Source organism: Dipodomys merriami, unplaced genomic scaffold, assembly GCF_024711535.1.
Source record: "Dipodomys merriami isolate MVZ:Mamm:240054 unplaced genomic scaffold, mDipMer1.0.p SCAF_6, whole genome shotgun sequence".
Lineage (NCBI taxonomy): Eukaryota > Metazoa > Chordata > Mammalia > Rodentia > Heteromyidae > Dipodomys > Dipodomys merriami.
The window spans coordinates 35,809,954-35,837,409 of record NW_027206179.1 but is presented as its reverse complement, the minus strand read 5'-3'; the positions used below and the strand labels follow the sequence as shown (position 1 = coordinate 35,837,409).

General features: G+C 35.9%; 1 long non-coding RNA gene across 1 annotated transcript in view; it reads left to right on the top strand.

The window, feature by feature from the left end:
* Window positions 1–25,813, top strand: part of LOC138813520 (uncharacterized) — a 122,266-nt gene extending 96,453 nt beyond the window's left edge. Inside the window, exon 3 of the long non-coding RNA XR_011367834.1 lies at window positions 24,776–25,813. This is a non-coding gene — a long non-coding RNA (uncharacterized lncRNA). The remainder of the gene's footprint in view (window positions 1–24,775) is intronic.
* The last annotated feature ends 1,643 nt before the right edge of the window (window positions 25,814–27,456 follow it).

The following is a 27,456-nucleotide window of genomic DNA, read 5'->3' as shown; positions in this document are numbered from 1 at the left end:
TTTTTTCCCTACCTGCTCCAATGTGCCTTTTCTTATTAGGATTCTAAAGTCGTGTACCATAACTTTCACCTGACTCCCATGATTCTTGTGAAGACAGTTTGGTTTATACATAACTCATATTGGTGTGTCTATGGAGAGATGATCAACACACTGGCAAGCTGTACTAGTATTTTCAGCATTGTATTTTAGATTCTAACGTTTGGGAATCCTCTCATCTCTATCTCCCATCACTTCTGTTTTTATTTGCAGTGAGGGAGTGAGCCCTGGTAGCTATATGTCTCTGTGAAATCAAGAGCTGGATGAGTAAGCAGTCGCAAGAAAGCAAGAGTCCATGAGTAAACTTCTCCATGGGCACCATATGTTCACAGTGACAGATATCAGGGGCATGAAGATTGAAGAAGCTCCTACAGGTCTCAGTTTGCCACTGGGGAAAATAAACACATGCCAGGCAGCAGTTTCACAACTGGAACTAACTTGGAGCCAGGCACAGAAGCTCAGCCTATAATTTGATAGGACCACACCTTACGTAAATAGAAAGTAGATAAAAAATAATCTGTAGTCTTTGCCCAATGGAAAAACGGCATAGATTTTTTATGTAAGAATATATCTATCCATAGCTCTATACCTATATATGTATATAGGGGGAGATAGAGAGTAAAGTTATGTCTGTAAAATTTTGCCAAAATAAGAAAGGATTAAAAAAAAAAACCTGATTTTTGGAGTCAGAATCAATATGAGTATAGACACAATAACATCAATGAAATACAAATAGAATGCTTTATATAGGTAACAAATAGAAATGAAAATATGTGAGTTGAAAAGAGGAAAATACAGTAAGGAATTAACAAGGAAATCATTATAAATGTGTAATGGAAATTTGCAAGAGAAAAAAATATTAAAATATACAGAGGGAAGGGATGGTAGGGAAAAAAAAAAGGAGGAGGCAACAAGGCTGGATAAGAAATGCACTCATTGGGGCTGGGAAGGTGGCTCAGTGGTAGAGTGCTTGCCTTGTATGCCTGAGGCCCTGGTTTCGATTCCTCAGCACTACATAAGCAAAAACTAAAAAACCGGAAGTAGCGCTGTGGCTCAAGTGGTAGAGTGCTAGCCTTGAGCTGAAGAGCTGAGGGACAGCACTCAGGACCAGAGTTCAGGCCCCACGACTGGACCCCTCCCCTCCCCCCGAAAAAAGAAATGCACTCATTACCTTGCTCATGTAACTGTAAGCCCTCTGTACAGTATTTTCACAATAAAAAACATATTTTAAAAATAAAATATACAGTCTGAGAAAAAATACAAATTGTAAAAGTCTGTAGAGTTTTGAAACAAGACCATACTGTTCCAGGTAAAATAAGTAAAAGAGATGATGTCTTACCAAGACAAAAAAATATCATACATTAAAAAAGTTCTTCTGGCTTTATGTAGAAATGCAAGCCTATTAAAAAATGAACATCAGTTCCAGACTTCTCTGACATAGAAGTAAGAATAAAAGCATATCTATATCTATATCTGTATGTATAGATATAGATATATATTTAGAAAATGGGTTGCAATTGAAAAAATGGTTGCTCATTGAAATCATTTTCCATTCTTAAGGCAATAAAAGTGAATTCTCAGGTACATAAATGCTCAAAGAACATCATTATATTCCTTCCTTTGAAATCAAGCAAAGGTTTCACACCTACACCAGATGACTAAAAAGTGAGATGGAGCAAGGATAAAGAAGTCCTCAAAATGATTAGCATTAAGATTAATAGCACTTAGCATTGACTGATAAATTATTTTGTACCCAGTACTGGGTGTGTGTTATCTAATTTTATCGCTATTTGTTTGCAATGAGTATACAGAGACTTGGAATTTCAAACAATTTTTTTCTAAGATTGTCAGGGCCTAGGTTCTGTCCCTGAGCCTCATTGTACTGAAGGCCTAGTGCTCTACCACTTGAGCCACAGCACCACTTCTGGAGTTGGCGGTCTTGAAGCTAGAATGTAAATATCACTTGGGAGTATGGCATTTATTTGTTCTTTTAACAATAATTGTGAAGGACATGTTGGATTCTGGAAATGCAAAGATAAACAGAAACCAAGCTTCAAGTCCCAGTGGAATTAACAAACTTCTGTTTAGCAGATTACATGTGATTCCTTTTGCCTAAGACTGGAACTTTCTAAAATAAAAGTAGGACAGCTAGTTCTTTTGAAATGTCATTAAAATTGTCACCTATCCAAAGAGTCCTTGCAAGTAAACTAACTAGGATTCAATTTATTTGAAAGAAAATTGTTTTGACATTTGGATATTGTACAGTTCAAAAATTTCAAAATGCATTAAAAGTAGTTCTCTGGAAATCCCAGCAGTCAGGAGACTGAGGCAGGAGGATCAAAGTTCAAGTAGACACTACAAAGCAAGGAAAAAAATTATCTAGAAGTTGTGATCTCCTTAACTGGTCTGTTGAGTTCTTTTGACATTCTTCTTGTCATCAGGACCAGGTTTATCTTTCAAAGTAGCAGCAGTATGACCCCTGAGGATAATAAAACATTGGCTTTAACTATCAGTCCCTGAAATAATCCTTTCCCTTCTCTAGTCTTCAGCCAAGCTCCTGAGTAATGGAAGTGGGCCAGGTGGGTCTAGACCAAAAGTCTGGACAAGGTTTTCTTCTCCTAAGTACACTGGGAAGCACACAAACTAGTATTACCTGCTCCCTGCATGTCCACAGCGTCAGTTAGTCTTTGGGATGTTGATGATTCATGGACAAAGTAAGCTAACTAGTGATGCTACTGCTTATGCAGTCTATCCTATAAGCTCCTCCTCCAGCTGTAGAGGTGCATTATTGACAGGACAAGTGTTCTTAGTCTTTGTCTTAATTCTTAGCAGTCCTCAGCTAACAATGGAGGTAGCAGCACTGTATCTCTCAGAGTGAATTTTTAGTCTCGCCCTAGGGAAGCTATCACCCTGCCCTAGGGAAGCTATCACTCTGCCCTAGGGAAGCTGGGTTGTGGAAACTATACCAACACAGCTGATTATATAGGTCCCTTTTAAGCTTGTCTAAAATAACTCTAGCATTCAAATCCATTTTGAACCTGTGCATCCTTGATACTTCATATATCTATGCTGTTTGCTCTTCTTCATCATACCCTGCCATTACCTATCTTCCTTTTTCTGATGTCATCTCTTTCTGTGTTCATCAGTCAGCCATAATATCCTACAGTCTATGAGATGTGGCTCTATATAAGATTCAGCTCTCCCTTTCTCATAGTCCCTTGTGACATGATTTGAGTTCTTCTTAACTACATGCCTTACTTCTTTCTTCCTTCCTTCCCCAAATTCCTATCTCACTTAAAATTTATCTAAATTCCTTCCAGGGGTTTATGTAATTGACTTCTGTTGTAGAAGCTAATAATACTAACATGGTTCCAAGTGAATCACACCTTGTAAACAGTCTTGATTTGAATGCAGTAGAAAGAGTGGCCATCTAACCAATAGTATCTGGCAAAGATAATAGGATAGTCACTCTATATTTGGTTGCATAAGATTCCATCCTAGCAAGATGTTGGCCTTGCAGAAGGCAGCAGGCTATAAAGGGCCATGTTAAAGGGTCATGTGCAAAGGAACTTGGAGATGACCTCCAATAGATGAAAGTAGATCATTGCTGTCAACCAGAAAGAAAATGAGAACCTCAGTTCTGTAAGCACCAATAACAACCATGTAAGCAGAAGTCTAGAAAGAAATGTTCTGGCCACCACTTATGAACATGTCTTTGTAAGGCTAAGTTCCTGAGTCATGTAGCCCATAAAGCTATGTTCATACATTTAGCCCACAAATGCTATACATTAAACAACACGTCTACATTGTGTTAAGCCACCATGTTTGGAGTGATTCATTATGCAGCAACTGAAAATGAATACAAGCAATAATTTGCTTCTGTACCTCTTTTCCTGTCGCTTGAATGTGGTCACTCAGGTTCATTATACCTCTCCCCTTATGGACGTGGGGTGTGTACATGTCTTTGTCTGGATGTCCTGCCCATCCCCTTCTGGTGTTTGGCTCCTTTTCAATCTAAGCCTTTTCAGCTTAAGTGAAATTGTTGCTTTCTCATATCATGGTTGCCTTAATTATAATCTACTTGCCTTTGTTATAATTTAATTACTAATTTACTCCTATACTTGTTTGGAATTCCATCATGGAGGTGAAATAGTTGAAAGCCAGAAGCCAGTATATTTGGATATACATTATGGTGTATTCCACAGGAATAGCACAAGCCTGGCACCTGGTAATTAGTGACTGTGTGTTGAAGGAAGAGTTAAGGAAGACATAAAGAATATAGTGATGAAGTTTTGTTTAAGCAAGAAGTGGAAAAACTTCACTATACTATTTGAAACACCAATTCTAGTGTTGCATTGAGTTGATACCTGCCATCGTGGTGAGATATGTTTAAAATTTATTAGTTTGAGGATAGAATGAATGGGACATGATGAAAGAAAAAGAATTTAAAAATTAATGGCTTTGCCCCATTTGTAAGGAAATGGAAAGACGTGGGGAAAAAAATCATATTAAGTGAAGTAATCTGGGCCCAAAGAAACACAGGCTCCATGGTTTCCCTCATGTGTAATAATTAGTACATGTCTAGGCTAATTCTAGTAGAGAATCACAATAGTGCATATGTACATGTGACCATATAAAATGATGCCAATTGAGGGCTGGGAAGGTGGCTCAGTGGTAGAGCACTTGCCTTGCATGCCTGAGGCCCTGGGTTCGATTCCTCAGCACCACATAAGCAAAAAGAAAAAAGCTGGAAGTGGCACTGTGGCTCAAGTGGCAGAGCACTAGCCTTGAGCTGAAGAGCTGAGGGACAGCGCCCAGGCCCAGAGTACAGGCCCCACAACCGGATCCCCCCCCCCAAAAAAAAATGATGCCAATTAAAATGAACTCCAAAATATGGAATCAAGATGTTTTTCTTTGTTGTTGTTATTTTTAATGTACTATATGAAGTTATTTCTTTTTTGTTTATTTTTTTCCCTATGGTTTTTCCCTGTTGTCACTGTACTTGATTTTGGTACTCTGGGTATTGTATATATGCTTATTTAATTTGGGAAGGGAAGGGGAATAACAAAATGTTGAGACAAAAGACAAAGAGTAAACCAATGCAACAATGATATTCACAAGACACTATGTTAGAAATGAACTTTACAACCTTGGAGAGGGGGAGGGGAAGAGTTCAGGGGGAGGAAAAGTAGGAGAAAAACAAGGGAGGGAGTAACTATGTTCAGCAAGAAATGTACTATTACCTTACTTATGTATCTGTAACCCCACTGACATCACCCTTACAATAAAATTAAAGTAAAAAAGAAAGGAAGTTCTTGGGAAAGTAGGCAAGCTGATAGAGGACTTGGGGGAAGAATAAGAATGGATGTTTAAAAGTGGAATTCACCTGACTTGATGACTGCTCTTATGTGTTTAAATTGGGTCCTTGGATGGTAAAGAGTGTGACCCATTAACATTTAGAGCATAGAAAGCCTGGGTTTCTGTAGATAGAAAGTTGTGTTTCTGTTCTATATAGAAACAGTTATCTTCCTCACTTTTAAATTACATTATAAGTAGTTAGAGAATAATAATTATTAGCACCATGATTAGGCTCAGATTGGGCCCACAAATCCAAAACAATGTCAAAATTTATAAATATTTTTAAAGATCTTAAGAGGGTTATATCTTAAGCATCTTATTTGTGAAAATATTTTGACAGAAGAATGATCAACATTTTCTTGTTGTGTGTCTTCTCTGACTCAAAGGCAGATATGTGACATTATTGAAATACTCACTGAATTTATTTATAGTAACTATTGGGTATTCACATATTTATGTGATTGTGGAAAGTATTTATATTGGGATGTATAAACTATAACACATGCTCTGTGTCATCCTTACAGTTAGACACCTGGCTATGTTTCTGTAGCTCCATGATGGCTAATTCTATTTTAAAAAAAACTTTTCTTTCCATTGTCTAAATGCTACAAAAGTTCAATGTAAAGGGTTTCAATATTTTTTAAAAACTTGCTTCATGTAATTAGTTTCTTTTGAAACATTCTGACATGGCTAATCTCAATCAGTTTGTAAATTTCATATTCTTGTGCAGTAAAATGTCTCTAAAAATTGGAAAATTAATAGCCCATTAGTTTCAACTGATTACTATTTAAATACACCAGACTAAAACCCTACCAAAAAGAGACAAAGCACATTTAGATCAATAGCAAGTTGACCAACTTTTCTTCTTTGTTAAAATAAGTACCTCAATTTACCATTTTTTGGACAAACTTTTCACTCATATGATACTATGTGAAATTGTTTAGGATTTTCACTGAAGAGATTTGCATTTTTATATCCTCTGCTTTAAGGAGACTCTAACAAATAAACCATAAAAATAATGGGAAATTTATCTTCAAGTTACCTCTTTCCCCAACCTTTCTAGACAGTTCCCACTGAGGAATAGTAACTCAAAGAAGTGCAGTTCTAGTGTTTAGTTTGTAACCTAAATGGTAATACTTCTACCTTGTTTTCATGTTCAGATATAAAACTAATACCCAGTGTGAAAATGAGCCAACAAGATCCACTTGAAGACATGATTACCTTCCATAAAACTGAAGGGTCCTGTTATTAATGAGATTTTGAAAGCTTTAAGCTGTCTCTGGAATCCTACTATGTAATAGCAAACTGCCACTTATTTATTGAGTAAAAGTAGGCAAAAGTCAGTCTTTGACAAGGGCACACAATGACAGTCAACTTCTTTCAGATTTAAATGTACTTGCCCTTGAACTCCCCATGGTTCATACATATTTCCTTTGGAAATTTTTTGATTCATACATAGGTCTCTAGTTAATGGTGTAAAACTTTCACTCTTTCAAATGTCAATTTATCATTTTCTTATTCATACTTCTTGACAATTGCTACTCTTTAACTATATTATTGAGAGTTATTTGAAGAGAATATAAAATTATATAACTGCTATGCTCTAAAGTTTTATACACATGTATGTTTACTTAAGTCAATTTTTGTTCTTAGTATGGGGTATGCCAACAAAAGATCATTATGAGTGTTAGCATGGTGTATGCCAATAAAATATTATTATAAGTTTTAAACATCTATTAAGGTCCATATTGTTTTTCAAATAGTGAATATGAGTTGAATACCTAGTATATTTACATTAATTATAGTAGTATGGAGAAGACAAGTTTTTGAGCTGGGGCAAAGGTATAATCTTATAAAAGGTATAATCTTATAAAAATAAAATAAGATTCAAGTTAATAAAATTATGCTTATTATAATGAAAGCCACATCATGATATAGACTCTCATAGTTGAGCACAAGAACTCTTTATTTTAAAAAAAAGAACTCTTTATTTTTGTAATTTAGTCACAATATAGTATTTTTCTAATTCAGAGTAAATATAGATCAGAGAAATATAGTCTCCAGACAGGTTTTTATATAAATAAATAATTTTAGAACAAAATTTAGTTTACCAAAATTAACTATTATAAAGACTGGACATTGCTAGGCACCATTCATACCTATAATCCTTGCTACTCTTGAGGCTGAGATCGGAGGATTACAATTAGAAGCCAGGCCATGAAAGAAAGTCTGTGAGACTCTTATAATCAATTAACCACCGAAAAAGAAGGAAGCTGAAGCTGAAGTAATAGAGTGTTAGCCTTGAGCAAGAATGTTCAAGAACACTCAAAGGCCCTGAGTTCAAGCACATACGTGTTTATGTGTCATACACATAGAGAAATTCTAGAAGGATTAAGGTAAAAATTTTATATAAAATATAAAGTTGTAGGGAAGGAAAGGATGGTAGGGGGAAAACAAAAGAGGAGGCAACAATGCTCGATAAAAAATGTACTCATTAACTTACTCATGTAACTATAACCCTCTGTATAGTATTTTTACAATAAAATGCATTATCTGTCTATCTTTCTATCTATCTATCTATCTATCTATCTATCTATCTATCTATCTATCTATCTTGTAAAGGAGGTACTTTAGAAAGTTGCTGTGAAAAATCAATTGATTTCACCAAATAATTCTACTAAATGAATAGAGACAAGTTGAAATGTAAAAAGTGATAGAAATGATTGAATTTCTTTTCTGAAGCAAGAATAATATTGATATATGAGGTGATACATATATAATGCAAAGGCAATTATCACTTGTATTCCATGCAAGAATTTTGGAAATTTTAAACAAATGCTTAACAAATATACCCAAATATTATACTAGAATATTACCAATTATACACTGTTTCTGTTTTAAACTGAATTAATTTCATATACTCTATCCGGGAAGTTGAGGGTATTTTTAGATAATTCCTTAGAGGGTGATTAGGGTTAGATAGTATCCTGAGAGCACAACCTTGGTGTGATGTTACATACCCATATATCAGGTGACATCCGAGGGTTCTTTCCTTTTCTTTCCACTGTATGAGAACCCAGTGATACATGTCCATCTGCAGGGAGAAAGGCCCCATCCCAAAGTCAATTAGCTGGCACCTTAATTCATAACAATGAGAAATAAATTCCGGTTCTTAAGCCATTCCATCTGTGATATCTTCTTATACAGCTTGAGTAGACCAATACAAATTTTGGTATTGAGAAATGATATCCATTAAATACCAAAAAAACGTGAAAGTAGATTTTGAAATAGTAAGAGTGGCTGGAGGAATTTTCAGGAATGCTCTGGAAAGAAACATGGATTATTATACAGAGAGTGTAGAAGTACAGAGGTTAAAGGAAATTTGAGTCAGAACCCAGAAAGAAAAGTAAGAGTTTCAGACAGACACAAGGAACAGATTATTTAAAACTGGAAGCTAGACAATTCTTACTATAAAGTGACAAAAAAAAGCCATGTCTGCACCATGTTCTATGTTTTGTGAAAGTTGCAACTTGTAAGCAATGAAATGCTACAATTACCTGAGGAGATTTCTAAAAACAAATGTTGAAGAATCAGTTTGGTGCCTCCTGACTGTAGAGTGAAAATGTTGGGATGTGAGAGATGGATTGAAGAAGTTACTGCTAAGCAAAAATGAAAAAGAACTTGAAGATTTTGAAAATTCACAGCACATTCATAATGCCAGAAGTGACTCACTCTAGAGATATGACTGAACAGTCATTTGACAAGGAAATTATGGGACTTGATTAGCTATCTCAGCAGAAACCCAGAATAGTGATGGGGCATACCAGCAGAAGCACTGCCGGATTGCACTGTGGGGACAGGAGATTCAGGCCTGGAAAAGCAAGGCTATCAGACTTCTGGGATTCTGCCAGGTTATACCTCAGAACGATTCGGCTACAAATGTGTGCCATTCCTTAAGTGCGGGGAGGAAACTCTAGATGATTTGGATATCATCAGCCCTCCCACATTTCTCAGAAGCCTAGGCAGGACTATTTCCTTCTAGGGGTCAGAGGTCAGAAATAGTCCTCTGTCACGAGGCAGACTCTGTCACAGAGCCTGGAAGGTTCCAATGAACCTCAAGGGCACAACTTTGTACACGTTTTTTCCACACTAAAGAGCAAATGGATTTTGCCTTGCTAAATTTCAGGCTTACTGAGAGCCATCCTTTTTTTTTTTTTTTATTATTTCTTTCCTACTTTCTCCTCCCTCCCTACCTCCCTCCCCCATCCTCCTCCTCTTCCCTTCCTTTCTCCTTCCATCCTCCTCCCCCTTCCCTCCCTCCCTCCTTCCTTCCTTTCTTCCTCCACTCTCCCTCCTCCTCCCTTTGCCTTCCCATCTTCCTTCTTTCCTTTTTTCCTTCCTCCTTCCTCTTTCTTTCTTTTCTTTTTTTTTGGGGAGGGGGTGGTCTGATCGTGGGGCCTGAACTCTGGGCTTGGGTGCTGTCCCTCAGCTCTTCAGCTCAAGGCTAGCGCTCTACCACTTGAGCCACAGCGCCACGTCCAGCTTTTTCTGCTTATGTGGTGCTGAAGAATCGAACTCAGGGCCTCATGCATGCAAGGCAAGCGCTCTACCACTGAGCCACCTTCCCAGTCCCCTTCTTCCTCTTCTTTTCTTTTCTTTTTCTCCTTTTACACTCCCTCACTCTTTCTCTCCTTCCCTTCCTCTTTCTTCCTTGCTTGTTCTGCTTTCTGGAATGGGAATATTTGTCCTCTGCCTATCTCATATTTTCTTATGTAAGTGTACACATTTTCTGATTTCTTAGGTTCACAGTTGGAAAAAATTCCTTTATGATGAATTATATCATGAGTCTTATCCACATATTAGATGATATTTAAGAATTTTAATTTTAAACTTTAGAGTGGTTGCTTGAATGAGTTAAGATATTTGAGACTGATGGAATGGAATGAATATATTTTGCAAGCAATAAGGATATGAATTTCACAGGGCCAGAGACAGAACATTATGGACCCTAGAATTGAGTCCCCACCCACCATTCATATGTTGAAACTATACTCACCAATGAGACTGTATTTTGAAATAGAATCTATATTAAAATAATTAAACTTAAACAGCTTAATTTTGATCCTATGGAATTTTAATCCTTATGAGAAGAGACATATATAATATACAATGAAGTAGTCATGTGAACATACAGTGAACCAATCCATATGCCAAGAGAAAAGGCTTCAAAATAAAATCCATCCTGACTATTGGTGTTCCAGGCTACAGAGCTGCAAGAATTACATTTCTGTTGCTTAAATCATTGACCTATGGCATGTTCTGTGGTGGTTTATCCAAGTAATGTTTATGCCAGAAATACCAGTATGACTCAAAATTAGAATATTTAATTCTAAAATTCAACAGGCTGGAATATCTAAAAAGAAAAATGTGTATTTGTCTCCACTAATGCCTAAAACTCAGTATCTATTATATATATATATATATATATATATATATATATATATATATGCTGGGTGCCAGTTTATGTCAGTGGCTCACACTTACTATCCTATTTACTTAGAAAGTTGAGATCTAAGGATTGTGGTTTGAAGCCAGCTGGGTCAAGAAAGCCCATGAGGCTTTTTATCTTTAACTACCAAAAATTCTGGAAATGGAGCTGTGGCTCAAATGGTAGAGTGTTAGCCTTAAGCACAAAAGCTTAAGGACAACTCCTAGGCCCTGAGTTCAAGCCCTATGACCCCCCTCCCCCGCCCCAACACACAAACAAAAAAAAACAATATGGAATTAGGACATAATGGTACTTCCAAAGATTATAAAAATACATAACATTAGCCAGGAGCTGATGACTCATGTCTACAATCCTAGCTACACAGGGGGCTGAGATTGAGGATTGAGGTTCAAGGCCAGTCTGGGCCTCTTACCTCCAAATAGCCACCAAAAAGTTAGAAGTAGAGCCGTGGCTCAAGTGGTAGAGCTTTAGCCTTGAGCAAAGAAGCTCAGAGAGAGTGCCCATGCTCTGAGTTCAAATCCCAGTACTGGAACACTCACAAAAAAGTACATAACAATTCTAAATCTAATGTCTTATTTAATGAGGCTTTACTACTGTGGCTAGGAATAAGGCAACAATTACCAATATATCAAAAGATGTAATGTACAATGTAATGTTTATTGTAAAAATTAACCAGTAAAACCAAGGAATAAAAAAGATTAGAGAAATAAAAATTGAAAATGATGAAGTAAAATTACTTGCAGATGATATGATAATGCATCTGGAAAATCTACAGAACCAATGATAAAACCAATAAAAAGTGCAAGAATATTTAGGAAGGAAGTAATGTAGAAAATTAAAAGACAAAAATCAATACTCCATATCTACAGAAAATAACCAGATATAAGATATAAAGGTAGAAAAAAATCCTGTTAACAACAATAACATAAAAATACTTAAAAGTAAATTTAGCAAAAAAGTCAAAAAATTATATGCCCATCTTTGTAAAACACAACAGTATCCTTGAACAAAATGAAAACTGTTTGTTCTTGGATCAAATAATTCAACATTATCAAGATATGAACTCTCCATAAGTTAATTGATAAGCAAAATGTAGTTACAATAAAATACCACTATTTTCTTTTCTTTTATATGTATATCAGGGTTTGAACCCAAGGGCTTCACACATCATATGCAAATGCTCTATCAATAAACCTCACGTACTTCAGGCTTATTTTTTTTTTTCCAGTCCTGGGGCTTGAACTCAGGGCCTGGGCACTGTCTCTGAGCTTCTTTTGCTCAAGACCGGTGCTCTACCCCTTGAGCCACAGCACCACTTCCAGCTTTTTCTGTTTATGAGTTACTGAGGAATCAAACCTAGGGCTTCTTGCATGCTAGGCAAGCGCTATACCACTAAGCCACGTTCTCAGCCCGTTTCTTTTAATATACACTGCCCAATATTTTTTAGAAACAATATACAGGAAGAACTAAGGAAGCAATAAAGTTAGATATATCAGGAGTAGAATGAGTTTTGCATATTAAAATATGTTTTTGGGTTTCTCTAATCAAATAGCATGGAACTGGTACAAAATATAAGTATCAAAATGAAATGCTAGTAGAAGATCCAGAATAAAATAGATATGAAAATTTTGTATTTGATACATATTATATCAAAACTTACATCCTCAATTACTAGTCTTTTAAGAAATGGTGATGTACCAACTGGATAGTCATTTTGAAAAATTTGGCTTAGGGATCGATGAAAGTGTAAAGAATATCTCTATGAGAGCCAGGCGCCGATGACTCACGCCTATAATCCTAGCTACTCAGGAGGCTGAGATCTGAGGATCACAGTTCAAAGCTCAGCCCAGGCAGGAAACTCCGTGGGACTCCTATCTCCAATAAACCACTAGGAAACTGGCAGTGGTGCTGTGGCTCAAGCGGTAGAGCTCTCGCCTTGAGCTGAAGAACACAGGGAAAGCGCCCAGGCCCAGAGTTCAAGCCCCATGACCGAAAAACAAAAGAAAATGACTATCTCTATGACTTGGATCCTAGGAAATTTCTGCTAAATCCAACTGAAGATCTGTGTGAAAAATTAAAGAAAGCTATGAGACGATAGAATAAAGATAGAATTAACAAAAGAGGTTTTTAAAAATGTTATAAACAGAATGAAGAGACAAATACTTGATGAGTGCAGAGCATAGTCAATTTTCTCATTTAATAGACTATGGCTTTCATGAATACGGTGGCAGTTACATATCTTGTCCCTCATTAACTTCACAGTATTGGTTGTTACCCAGAGTCTGTAGTAAGTGCTTGATAAAGATATGAATGCTGAGGAAGTAGGTGTTCCAAGGAACTAGCACCCAGGATATCATCAGTGGAGGAATGTCTTTGAAAATGAAGTGAGTGTTTGCTAAGTGGAAAAGCCAAAAAGTGGAGGTTGTTGATATGATTGTGATAGGGTGGGAACCAGAAAATGTACATGCATCCATTTTTAAAAATAGAATTACAGAACATGAAAATTTCCATTTGTTGGCTTTGTTTTCCTTTAAGGAGTGGGAGGACAGGTAGCATGATGAGTGTGAAGGATGTGGTGGGAGGTAGGAGCTAGGAACAGAGTGGAGAGTGTTTGAAATAGTCACTGTGAAGAACAACGAAACTGATGACTAAGAGCTGCTCCCAGCAGCTCTCACACAAGAGTTCGTGGAAACCACGATTGTAAAGTAGCATCAGTCTGATTTTCCAAACACCAAATATGAGAGAACGGGACATGGACAATAATTTTGTTGACACAGCATTGAGATGCTTGGGAAAGAAATGACGGAAGGACTGAAGCTAACTATATGTTACTAAACAATGTGAAATTCCTGATAGCTCACCATATTTTGAAGTTAATAGTTTTATAATTTCCAACCTACCATATGAAAAGAGTTGGAGTAAAGGCTGATGGAATGAAAAATATCAAGTAACTGAGTCTTTAGGGTATAGTATAATGTTGAAAGCAAATAGGTTTGATGAATGAAAGGAATCAACTGAGTGAACGACAGGGTTTAACCAATTGATATAGATACGGAGGAGAACATTTTACGCAGGATTAAGAAATCATGCTCTAACTCAGATTGAGAAAAAAAAAGATGCAGACCGCACCTCCCAAATGTAAAATCTATAGGATATGGGAGAAGATTATTACATAGGCAGGTTAACTATTGCAATGAACCAAAAAATGTTCTCCAAAAATTCATATCTACCCAAATTTCAAAATGTGGCTGTATTTGGGATATGATTTATTTCTTCAGATTAAATCAGAAAAAGTAAATGTCGAGATCATACTGACTTAGAACTTGAAGTCCAATGGAAGTCTTTGTAAGAAGCAGAGAAAGGGAAAGTGCAGAGACACAGGTTAGTAGCAAGGCAAAGATGTGGCTAGACTGACTATTGTAGTAAACAGTCAGTTGCATGTCATAAATTTGCCCTTCTTTCATAAATTGATTTAAATCCTTATGACCAATTTTGTTGGTGATCAATAAAATATGAATAGATGATCAATTTGTTTTAAATATTCAGCACATGCCAACCTTAGTCAATTTATTTTAGTTATTCAGCTTTTCTGAGCATTACCCATATTCCAGACCACGTTTTTAAATGCTAGTAGTAAAAGAAACAATATCTCTGTCCTCATGGAGGTTACAGTCTAGTGAGGAGAGAAAGAAAACAGCATAAATCATTATGCATGGCAATGTTAACTAGCAGGAAAAAAATTAAACAGGGTGTTGCATTTAGTAAGGACTGGATGAAGTTACACTGTAGCAAATAGTCTAGAATGACCTTCCTAAATGGTCAGTATAGAACCTAGCCCTGATTATCAAAAATAAAACCTGTGCCTGAGAACCGCAAATGCAAAGGCCCTAAGGTGGGAGAATATTTTTGTCTTAAAATTAAATTTTAATTAAATCAGATACCTAAGCAGAGTCCAGTTATTATGTCTCTACACATGTGGACATTTCCTAAATTTGGGTTATCAACAAGAGTATAGTATGTATGTTTTACTAGTAGAATGTTGATGTGAAGAGCAAGCTTTAGAACCAACAAGGAGTGTCACAGATTCAGGGAGAACGTGTGGTTAGTATGAACCGTCAAATGACTGACACACCTGAGTAGACTCTTGATTTTGCCCTAGTGAGTACTTTTGCATCCAATTAAACAACCTGACTACTTTTGTCATTATGCAATCAGTCTATACATTTAAAGCAGCAGAAGAAATGCTTCTAAATGATCCTACACTTCCATTTAAAATTAGTGCCTATTTTAAGCTGAATTTCAGTGCTAGAAAAGGCTCACTCCATGTCTATAATACAAAATTAAGAAAGACAGTGCTTATAAAGGTAAAAGAAAGTATAGAGCTGGTGTTATCTGAGGAATTGAGTTAGCATAAGGATCCAATTCTGGGTAATTTATATGAAAAAGCCCAATTTTTCAAGTTAGTCAATTTGCTTGTCTTTGCAGATATTACAAGCAGTCTATAGTCATTTACCCAAGAGATCTATCATAGTTAATTTCATGTTATGAAACAATTGGTGAAAAGTTTGGTGGATACATAAGTAAATTTATGTGTCTTGTGAAATTATAGAATGCATAAAATAATCTAAGTTATAATCTTTATTTGGGGATTTTATTATCCCTATATCTAGGGATTTTATCTTCATGTTTTATAGCCTCTATTTATAATTTTAGTGTTTTAATGGTATAAAATAATGCTATAATTATGAAGAAGCTAATGTCAAATACAAATGACTTTTTAGTCATAAATAGAAGCTATGGTTGTATCACAACATCATCATACTACAAATTGAATGAGTACTCAGTTTACATGGTTAGAAATTTTCTTAAAGCAGTTCTTTCTGAAATTTTTAATTTAATAGATACATAATAACTGTGTATGATGAAATATATCTCAAATTTTATTTCCTGGGTTTAATATATAGAGAAAAATCTCAACAATTTTGCCTGTAGCATTAGACTTTACACTTTAATTAAAATTCCACCGATCATCAGTGAATCTTAGCACAAATGAGAGTGTTAAGTTTCACTGTTGATAAACTACTGCGTAGGCAATACACTGCTGATAATTAACTTCTCTTAACTAGAGTAAGAAAATTGTGATAAAAATGTTAAATATATCCATACTGAGGCATTTGGATTTAAGTGTTTCCTTAAAGTATTTTACTCTTCTCTATTTAATAGATGTGTGCTTAGACATTATTTGGTCCCATTTCTTTCAAAACATAAACAATATAATACCATCTGTACAGAGTTATATCCTTTTCCATGAATTTTCTTTTATGAACCTCAGAATGACCTCAGTAGGATGCTTATAGAGATGGGAATTTTCCCCACAGTTATACAGCTAATAGCTGCAAGAGCTTGTTCCACACAAGCATACGTGCAAATGACTGAGCTTTCCTTTCAAGTTCAATCTCATACAAATACCACAGATTATTAAAAATAGAATCACATCCTTTGTGTGGATTAGGATTATTTGTTTTCTAAGGATTGGATTTTCCTGAGCTGGTTGCTATGATTGTATATAGTGGTTTCTTTTTTTTTTATTTGGGTCCGGTCGTGGGGCTTGAACTCTGGGCCTGGGCGCTGTCCCTCAGCTCTTCAGCTCAAGGCTGCGCTCTATCACTTGAGCCACAATGCCACTTCAGGCTTTTTTCTTTTTGCTTATGTGGTGCTGAGGAATGGAACCCAGGGCCTCATGCATGCAAGGCAAGTGCTCTACCACTGAGCCACTTTCCCAGCTCTAAAGTCGTTTCTTTATGCTAATCTAATTTGCAAAACACATTCTTCTGCAAGAAATTTAGGATTTGTTTAAAAATTTTGTAATAGCATTCCTGCTATCACTTCCCTTAATGGGATTCAAAGTCAGAGCTAGTGGGCAACAGTTTTCTTTTGAAATTGTTACTTGAACTAACACAATTTGTGTGGTCTTAGGAAGAATATGTAACTGCAGGTATTAATCTCTCTACAATAATATTGTTCATTTATCTATGTATGTATGTATGTATGTATGTATGTATGTATGTATGTATGTATGTATGTATCTATCTATCTATCTATCTATCTATCTATCTATCTATCTGCCTGCCTGTCTGTCTGTCTATGTTTTTTGTTGGTCATGGGACTTGAATTCAGGATCTAGGGGCTGTCTCTGAGCTTTTTCACTCAAGGCTAGTGCTCTACTGCTTTAAGCCACAGCTCCATTTCTGGTTTTCTGTTGGTTAATTGAAGATAAGAGACTCACAGACTTCCCTGCCAGGGCTGACTTTGAACTGCCATCCTCAGATCTCAGCCTCTTGGGTAGCTAGGATTACAGGTATGAGCCACAAGCACCCAGATCAAATCTTTATATTTTAATATCCACTGCTCTATTCCCATCATCTCCAATATCAGTGATTCAGGGGTTTTGGGAAATGATTGCTTTGTTGGTTCATAAGTGTTTTACATTTTCTTGAGTCATATTTCATATAACTAAAACCATGATATCCAATTATGGATGTTCCAGACTATGGCTTTAGAAGCCTCTAACCACTGTAAAACCATTATTAAATAACTCATAGGCATGCATGAGTGGTTTTTAAAAAGTAAAATTTTTTCTTTTAGTTTCAATAATCACAGTCATTTTAATTTAGAAGCTATGAGAAAATTATACTACGGTGTATGCATATGCATATATATATGTGTGTATATATATTTATACTCCAATCAGGTTTCCTTTTTTTCAAATAACCAAAATAGCTCCAAAATAGGGTTTTCCAAAATAGGACTCTGGACTTAAATACAAATAAACTCAGCTCTTAATTTTACATATTGCAAAAGACCTTCAATGACATTACCACTCTGCAACTGTAGATAAAAATCAGTGCTCATCGATTTTGATAAGCATGCCATGGATTTCTCTTTTTAGTGAGAGGTTTTGTTCGATTAATATTATAATTAATTGACTTTTACTGCCATGTACATCAACTGACAGCATAGGAAACATGTCAAGAAACAGCACCTGGAAGAAGGAAAAGTTAGATTCTAAAAATAGTTACAGGTTGTTCATCTGGATAGGACTGTAAAAGGCTAAAGGGATTTCTGAACTGTGCTATTTTGAATTATAAATGGTTGAACTGAGGCCTCTTAAACTAGATAACTAGACTGAGACACAAAATGACATGTTATCTAAATGGCTATCATAATATAATATGGTATCTCAGAAAGTCTAGTTCAGAATTTGTTCAGAATTTACATTGTGGCATAATTTGTATACTAATATATCTTATTTTTGCTCTCAAATTTGTCTTTTTAACTTGCTTCCCTTTGTTTGGAAAAGTCACAAAAATAGGAGTAGTGACCATGCATGAAGTATTTTATATATTATTGCAACTATTTACAAATATGCTGCCAGGTAGTCATACATGTTCTTTAAACACAGCCAAACATGAGGTATATGAACTTAATGAAGTCAGAAAAAGAAAACTATACAGTAGTACAAAAGGATTGTCAGCATATCTAAATCCATAACTATGGAAAACAGCCATAACCTACAATCACTTTAGTGGATACCTATTATATGACAGAATGGAAAGGCTTCAAGCCTTGGTTATTTAAAAATAGCAATATGATCAATAGTGGAAAGATAGGAAGAAAACATGGAGGTTGTAATGCATTTGTTTCACATTTCCTATTTAGAGATATTAAAGTTAGTAGGATATTTTACATTTTATGCTTAAGAGATACCCACTTAATACTGATAAGTGAAGAAATGGATATTTATAGCCAGGTGATAATAACTAATGCCTGTAATCCTAGCTACTCATAAGGCTGAGATTTGAGAATAACAGTTCAAAGCCAGCCCAGGTAGGAAAGTCTGTTAAACTCTTATCTCCAATTAATCACAGTAAGAGCCAGAAGTGGTACTGTGTCTGAAGTGGTAGAGTGTTAGCCTTGAGCCAAAGGAGCTCAGGGAAATCACCCAGGTCCAGAGATCAAGCCCAAAGACCGGTTAAACAAACAAACAAACAAAAAAGGAAACACATGTGTGCTATTTAAAGTGAGTCATATTATTCAATTCTAGGCTTATTGTTGAAAGTAAAGAAAACCACAAGGTGGTGGGCTGGTTTGCTCAATGTATTTATAGTTTTGAATACCTCCCTACATTGCAGAAAACAGAAAGCTAAAATCTACAGCTCCTAGCCGCCATGGGCTAGACTTCTGGATCTGTTTTTGGACCTACTGGGTAGATATATTCACTGATATTTGAATGTGGAAAATGGGTGAGCGAGAGAGCTCAAATCATGTTTCCTGGTAGAAACCACAGTGAAGCTGGCACAACCCTGAAAAAAGCACTAGGTACAAGGGGAGTGAAAGTTTTCTTGGTTGAGACAAAATGAATGCCATGGTTACAACCTTGTTTCAATATTTTCTGTGGGCCTCATTGCCATCTTCCTTTGCCCTCAGAGGACTTTGGTCTTTTTCCTCGTTGCAGTTATGTTGCAATCTATCACTGGACAGATGACTTTATTCTAATTTTTATTTTTCCCCTATTTTATTCACATCAGTTAGTTGTATCGGGTTTCATTTTGACGTGCTCATCTATGCATACAATGTGCCTTGATCACACTCATCTGTTCTTTACTGTTCCTCACCACTCTTCTTTCTTTCCCAATCCAAACGAGCTCCACTGTTTCTCTTTCATACATGTACATAAAGCATCTTGACCATCTTCACTTTCCTTCTCCCTCTCCATTACTGCCACTCCTGCCACTAGTATCAACATTCAAATAGGACCAGTTTTATGTTCCTGACATTGAGTTTTTAACTGTGTGTTGTTCAAAGGAGTTTCACTTGGTAGAGCACACATTTATACACAATAGTTTAATTTATTCTATTTTTGGAATCATTATTTATATTATACAAATTTATAATATAGCAGTTAAATATGTGCAGAGCACACATTCATGCATTAATTAAATTTACATTGGTAAATTCATTGGTAGATCCAATATGTGTAAAGTACAAATTCATGCAGTAATTGACTTACATTGGTAGTTTCTCTTTTTTAAAAAATAAGGAGTCTGTTAGAATTTATAAGCCTTTTCCTTATTGAGTAGTTTTCAAGTGAGTCAGATCTCTTATCAGTCTCTCTGTCTACCTATCATTTGTCTATCCATAAATATCACACATTTATGTTAGAAATAGGAAATGTGTCAGCAGCAAAACCAGGGACCAGGAGATCCGAATGAACCAATATAGGGAAGAAAAGGGGCCAAAGTCCCTCTGAAAGATTTTAATATCTGAATATAAAATGCAGGGTCTAGAGCTGTGAAGATTGCTCTAATAAGTTAGTGCTGTTTTAGCATTTACACACTGTAACGAATTCACATGGTTTCTCTGGGAGGAAGCCATTCCAAGAGATATGAAACGCTTTCTGTAAACAGTTTTAGCAGTGGTGTGTAATCACAATACATTATGTAACAGATGTGCCCACGAAATTTAATCAGAGGGAAGAGAGAATAGGAATCACTGAATTCTGTAAGAAAAGCTTAGACTAAATGAGAGATTTCAACAAAATGGAATAGTTTCTTCAAGAGAAGATTTCCTCACTGCATTTTATTTAGTTATTTATTTTTTGTGGGGCAGGAAGTTATAGGTAGATATAGTTCTTCTGTGATGGAAAAATTAATTAAAATGTTCCCTTATAATTTTTGTTGGTTCTACCAGCTATTGATTTTGGATCTGTTGTTCCTCTCAAATACTTATTTTCATTTGTCATTCTCATTTGTGATAAACAGTATAACTCTTGTAAGGAAATACCAATTTAAAGTTAAAAATAAGAGCTAGAGAGAAAACTCCCTATTCCCTATTATAAAAGAAGGAAAAACATTTCTCTGGCCAATGATAAGTTGTTTTACAGGCTTTCTAGAGCCTGGGTTGAAGAGGTTTTGGTAAGGAAGTTTTCGTAATAAACATTAGTTTATTAATAGTTATACCTCCATGACATAGGTATAATGAAAATAAACCAGGGTCTCCTCTGACCTCATAGAGAAAGATGGAACAAAAGCATTTCCACAAGTAAAATATTTTCCATAAGTAAAACTGCCTTAATCACACAACTGTCCCTATGGGAACTGATATGCCTCTGGGTCTATAAAAACAAAACCAGAACGCTTTTTTTCCCTCTAGAGAATAATTTAGTAGAAGTGGAGTCAGATGTGGCCTTTACCCTTAGTACAGCGGCATATTGACTAGAAACTTTGAAAGAAATAGATTCCAGTGAGCAGTTGAGTTTAGAAGCTGTGGATCTCATGGGCCAAGGGCCCAGGCCTTTGTGTTCCTTGTGTATGGAACTGTGAGTGACAAAGCAGAAAGAACCCGCGGACAATCCAGTGTAACTGAGTTGTGGGAACTTGATGCTTTTAAAGAGGGTAACTCGTTTTCCAAGGGTCACAACTAGTCTCTCTCCTCAGAAACAGCAATGACTGCCTTTGGAGAAGGAAAGTGGAGCCAACCACATATAAGCTGCTTTTGTATTTTTTTCCCCAACCTCTTATTTTAAGGATAAGTGAAGGAGTTTGGGAGTTTGTTGGTAAAATCTTTTTTTTGTTTCCTTTTTGGTACCTAGTCTTGTATCATCTAAATCATCTACTTGAAAGAAACTCATACTTAAAAAAGACAGCAGATGAACTGTGTTTGTGAGCAAAGGGATTAGGAACAAGAATAATTATATCCTGTGTTTTACTCTCAGACTTTTGTGAGTATGCAGAAGACTCAAGCACTTGAACTTTGCACAAGGCCAAGGGCAAACACTCAAAGTTTGTGTTTATTCAATGGTTGAGGTTAATAAGTTCTCACAAAATACATTTATGTACTAGGCCTGTGCAATTGCTGAGCGAACTATAGTAAGAGAATATCATACTTTCTACCTTTTTTTTTTTTTTACAGTTCTATTTAAGTATTGTAAACCACACAGATCTATAACTTACCCAGGATTTTTATATAGTTGGTGCCTAGCAAAGAAAGAACATGATTCCCCGAAGTCAGATCCAAGGAAGATGTTGTAATTCCGGGGGGGGGGTATTTAAATTTAATTTTAAAATACTTGTTTGAATACAGAAATGCGTATTAAAAAAGAGGCACAATGTCTAAGAGAGCCACAAAGGCAGAGAGACTGGATTATCAAGAACTACAAAAGAGGAAAAGGAAAGTTTACCCAGAGATGAATCTGTAGGAGTATTATGATACTCTGAGTCTATTCCAAGGGATATCAAAACAAGAAAACAAGACTTCAGAAAGATGACAGAGAACTTAAAGAGATTTATTCAAGTGTGTTTGGAATAAAACTGAACAAAAAAGGAGTACCTTAAGTTTTTGGAACAGATGGTCCAATACAAACAAATGATAGAGGAAAAACTGAGTTCACTCTTTTTTCACTTGAGGAAAATTATTCATATTGAAATCAGTAAGCTAGGTAGAAGAGAATGAAGAACAGAGTAATAACATGGTAAGACCATTGAAAAATCTTAGATAAATTATATCCTTATAGCAATCACATTTTAGACCTTATCTACTGTCATTACTGAGGTAATGACAAATTAATTTATGAAATAAATGCAAGGATAAAAGCAAGTACTATCATGTTTTGAAAGAGAAAAGGAAATGAAGAAAAACTCATTTGAATATCAGGCAAAGTTCTGAAGAAGTTTATTAGAGATTATACAGAGAGATTGTGGGTATTAGGAATAAATTGGTCTTTAGAGGCATTAATATCAGTTTAAGAAAAACAAGTTATGTCTAAGTAGCTTCATGATTTTTTTCACATTGTCATGACAATGGTAGATTATTATTAACTATAGTAAATAAAGTAAAATGAAACAAAGAAGAGAAGAAGGGAAGGACAGAGAAAAGGAGAGGGGAGCTAAAAGAAAGACATAAAACTAGAAGAAATTAGTAAGAAGGACACTGGATAGAGTAGAAAACAACATTTAAGTTTTGACTGCTCACTCGATACGGCCCTGGACAATTGTGACATTATTGCAATCAGTCTCAACAACTATATAAGCAGGCATTTTATTTTTTAATAGATGCTGATTTATATCCCTCAAAAGTCATCATAATTTGCTTGTTTTCACACCCAGAATGGGATGGAACTTTCATTAGCTGTGCCATGTTGGTCCAACTCAAGTTCCAGAGATATGGCCTTTGTCACTGTGCCTCCAAACAATCTTTCTTCCCAAAGAGATGGTTGCCAGTAGAGTTATCTACTGGCCAAAGACCCCCTCAGAAGACCCCCTGTCTGAGATAAATAAGGGCCGAAAGATGGGGCTAGAAACTGAACTAAATGTCATGGAAGAACATGTCCACTCTCAAGTTCTGAATCTCTACTACTGCATCAAAGGATGCCTGTAATCCTAGCTACTCAGGAGGCTGAGATCTGAGGATTGCAGTTTGAAGCCAGCCCAGGCAGGAAAGTCCATGAGAGGCTTATCTACAATTAACCACCAGAAAACCAGAAAGGGAGCTATGGCTCAAAGTGGGAGAATGCAATTCTTGAGTACAACAGCTCAGGGACAGTGCCCAGGCCCTGAGTTCAAGCCCTACAGCTAACCCAAAACAAATCTAAACAAAAAAAAAAGATGCATTATACTCATAAACTGACATGTAGAATGGTAACCTTTTTGTACAACTACTTAAAGATAATACAAATATAATTTACAAAAAATATAGACTAAGGCTTGTTGGCTCTCCTGCTGTCATAGGCCTTCTAGAATATTTACATTTTCCAAGATCAGTTTGTTAAAAGAATAAAATTTGATGGAGGTATTTTGGGGAGGGAAACAAAAATGTCATCTTCAAATTACACCACGTAGGCATCTGCCTACATTGCCTTCGTAAGAAATGAGTGTTTGGATTCCAGCTCTACTCAGCTGCTCAGGGTGACTAATAGCAACATGTCACATGTCTATTTATGTGTCTTCTTCAGAGCACATGTTATTGACTTCACAGTGATAGCAGTAAACTAATAGTTTATGCTGAAATGATGAGTCTTAGTTCACAATAGGTTTTTAGTTTTTCTTCCTACATGTGAAATATATTTTAATATACACATCTGCATCCTCTGTTTCATGTGCTGTTTGTAATCAGTCAGAACATAAGTTTGCTGAGTGCTGGAATACAAATGAAATAAGGTGACTGAAAAAATGAAAGAAAATGTCAATAAAAGTTAAGCTACTTCATACAATCCCATTTGTCCAACCTTTCTTTGATTTGTTGTGTTTCTGGGTCTCTATTAAGAAAATTTTGGCCTGTGCCAACAAGACCTACGGTTTCTCCTATTCCATCCTGTAATGTTTTCAGAGTGTCTGCTTTGACTCCAAGGTCTTTGATCCATTTGGAGTTGATTCTGGTGCAGGGTGATATATAAGGATCTAGCTTTAGTTTTCTACAAGTGATTAACCAATTTTGCCAGCACCATTTACTGAAAAGGATGTCTTTCTTCCATTCTATTTTTTTTAGCTCCCTTATCAAAGATTAGATGGCTATAGGTCTGTGAGTTCATTTCTAGGATTTCAATTCTGTTCCATTGGTCCTGAGGTCTGTTCTTGTGCCAGTACCAAGCTGTTTTGATTACTATGGCTTTGTAGTAGAATTTGAAATTTGGTATTGATATTCCTCCAGCATTGTTCTTTCTGTCGAGGATCGTTTTTGCTATTCGGGGTCTTTTATTGTTCCATATGAATTTTTGGATTGCCTCTTCTATTTCCTTGAAGAATGAGGTTGGAATATTGATAGGTATTGCATTGAATTTGTAGATAGCCTTTCACAATGTTGATCTTTCCAATCCAGGTGGCAAAGGACATAGCTAGCAAGATCAATAGAAAGTCCACGGATTAGGAGACGATCCTCACTGGCCATAGAATGGACAAGGGTCTCATATCTAAAATATACTTGGAACTCAAAAAATTAAATCCTCCAACAACAAATCTTCACAGAAACAACTGCCCAATAAATAAGTGGGCTAAAGACTTAAAGAGAAACTTCTCTGAAGAGGAAAGAAGGATGGCCAATACACACATGAAGAAATGCTCAACCTCTCTAGCCATAAAAGAAATGCAAATCAAAACAACATTGAGATACCACCTCACCCCAGTTAGAATGGCTATAATCAAGAACTCTAATAACAACAGATGCTGGAGGGGATGTGGGACAGAAGAGAACCCTACTGCATTGTTGGTGTGAGTATAAACTTGTTCAACCACTTTGGAAAGTAGTATGGAGGTTCCTCAAAAGACTCCACATACAGCTCCCCTATGACCCAGCAATCCCACTTTTGGACATTTACCCAAATGATCACAAACAAGACCACACTAAAGCTACCAGCACAACTATGTTTATTGCAGCATTATTTACCATAGCTAAAATATGGAACCAGCCCAGATGCCCCTCAGTAAATGAATGGATCAAGAAAATGTGGTACATATACACAATGGAATTCTATGCCTCCATCAGAAAGAATGACATTGCCCCATTTGTTAGGAAATGGAAAGACTTGGAAAAAATAATATTAAGTGAAGTAAGCCAGGCCCAAAGAAACATAGGTCCCATGGTTTCCCTTATTTGCAACAGCTAGTATATATCTGAGTCAAGCAGAAAAGGTCAGATAAGTTGATGTTAGGGAAATGAACCCTAAAACGTGTATTCAAATGTTTTTTTTTCATGCGGTTGTTTCTAACATATTTAAAAGATGATTTCTTTATTGCTTTGTATGTCCCTCCCCCACGGTATAACCCCTGCTTTCACTGTATTTGATGTTGGTATAATTTGTGGAGGGGAAGGGGAAAAACAAATTGTTTAAATAGAGATACAGGTGGACCCATTGCAACAATGAGATGTACAAGTTGTTATGTCAAAAATGAACTTTACAACTTTGGTGGGGGGGAGGGGAGAGGAGGATTTGGTGGGGGAGGGAAGGAGGATGGGAAGGGATGGGAAGGGGAAACAAAGGAGGAGGCTACAATGCTTGATAAGAAATGTACTCATTATCTTGCCCATGTAATTGTACAGTATTTTCACAATAATAAAAAAGTTAAGCTACTATTGCTGCTGTTCTACTTTAAAGTTGACTTTTAAAATTAGTTGTGAGTTATACTGCTTACCTCTTTTTTAATTAAGAAATAATTAAACTGAAAATAAAACCTATCACTATTCATCATCTACCTACTTATCTAAATATCTTTCCTTCAATTCAAAATAGTGTATTATCTTTATTATATTAATTATATCTGCCTTAGTTCTCTTTGTCTTTTTGTAGTTACAATTCTATTCTCTTGCTTCGCACAGCAAAGATTGAGTGAATATACTTTGGAAAAAGTAACAAATGGAGCAAATAGCTAATTTTGCAGATATTCAAACAAATCTGTTTCTCCAATTGGAATCATATTTAACTCTAAAAAGATTTATATACTCCAAGCTGAAAATAAATAAATAGTAGAAGAATTTGAAAACAAGAAGAAAATTATATTCTGAAATGAAAAAAGGTAAGAAATTTATTGACACTGAACACAGAGACATATCATCTTAATTGCTGCTGGGCAGTTGCCATATAGAATGATACTTCATTATAACAATAATCCTTGGGCCAATGATGACAACAATAACAGAGACACTGGGTTACTTGCACATTCATAAATATAATCAATGGTGAGGTCAGAATCTGAATTCAGGATTGGAACAAAAACCATTTTTTTTCTTTATTGAGCCACTCTAAAAGAACTTTACTATTCAGAACTTAGCTATTGGTAGTTATTGGATTGGACAATGTGTTATTGTTGTTGTTTCCTGAAAATCCAGTAAGATAAAGATATAGGAAATTGGACTTTTGAGTCAGAGAGAAATAGTAGGCTATCAAAGCTAAGAAAGTTGTAGTTTGTGTCTAATTTTGTCTGCTTGGAAGGCAATGATTGGGGAAAACATGGTTCAAGGTTGGCCTGGGGCAAAAAGTTATTGGGTCCTTCACCTCAACCAATAAACTAACTGTAAATATACTAAGGGAGTCTGTAGGTAAGAGGATCATAGTCTGAGGTTAGTGAGACCTTATCTGAACAAAAATAACTGGAGACATGACTCAAGAAGTAGCCTAGCAAGTGTGAGGTCCTGAGTTCAAATCCCAGGCCTAAAAATCATAGCTGATTTTTAAAAAACCTGGTTGTTGTGGTTTATCTATTGACACTAACAGCAGTGAAAGAGTAGACAGAAAATTACTATAAAGATGAGCCGTGGCAAAATGTTGGAGTGACAATTCCTTGGCAGGGGTCACATGAGAAGATAAATGAGGTCAATAACTAAGTATGATCAATATAAGAAGGTTAGGTAAGGACAAAAGGATGACAAAAGTAAATCAATACTGCAACACTCTTCATACTTCATGAAGGTTCTGGTCAGGGCTCAGGCCTAGGAAGAGACTTAGAAGTTGCAGGGAAAGGAAAGCTGTTATTCCTGTGATAGATACTGATTGCACAACTGTAGTG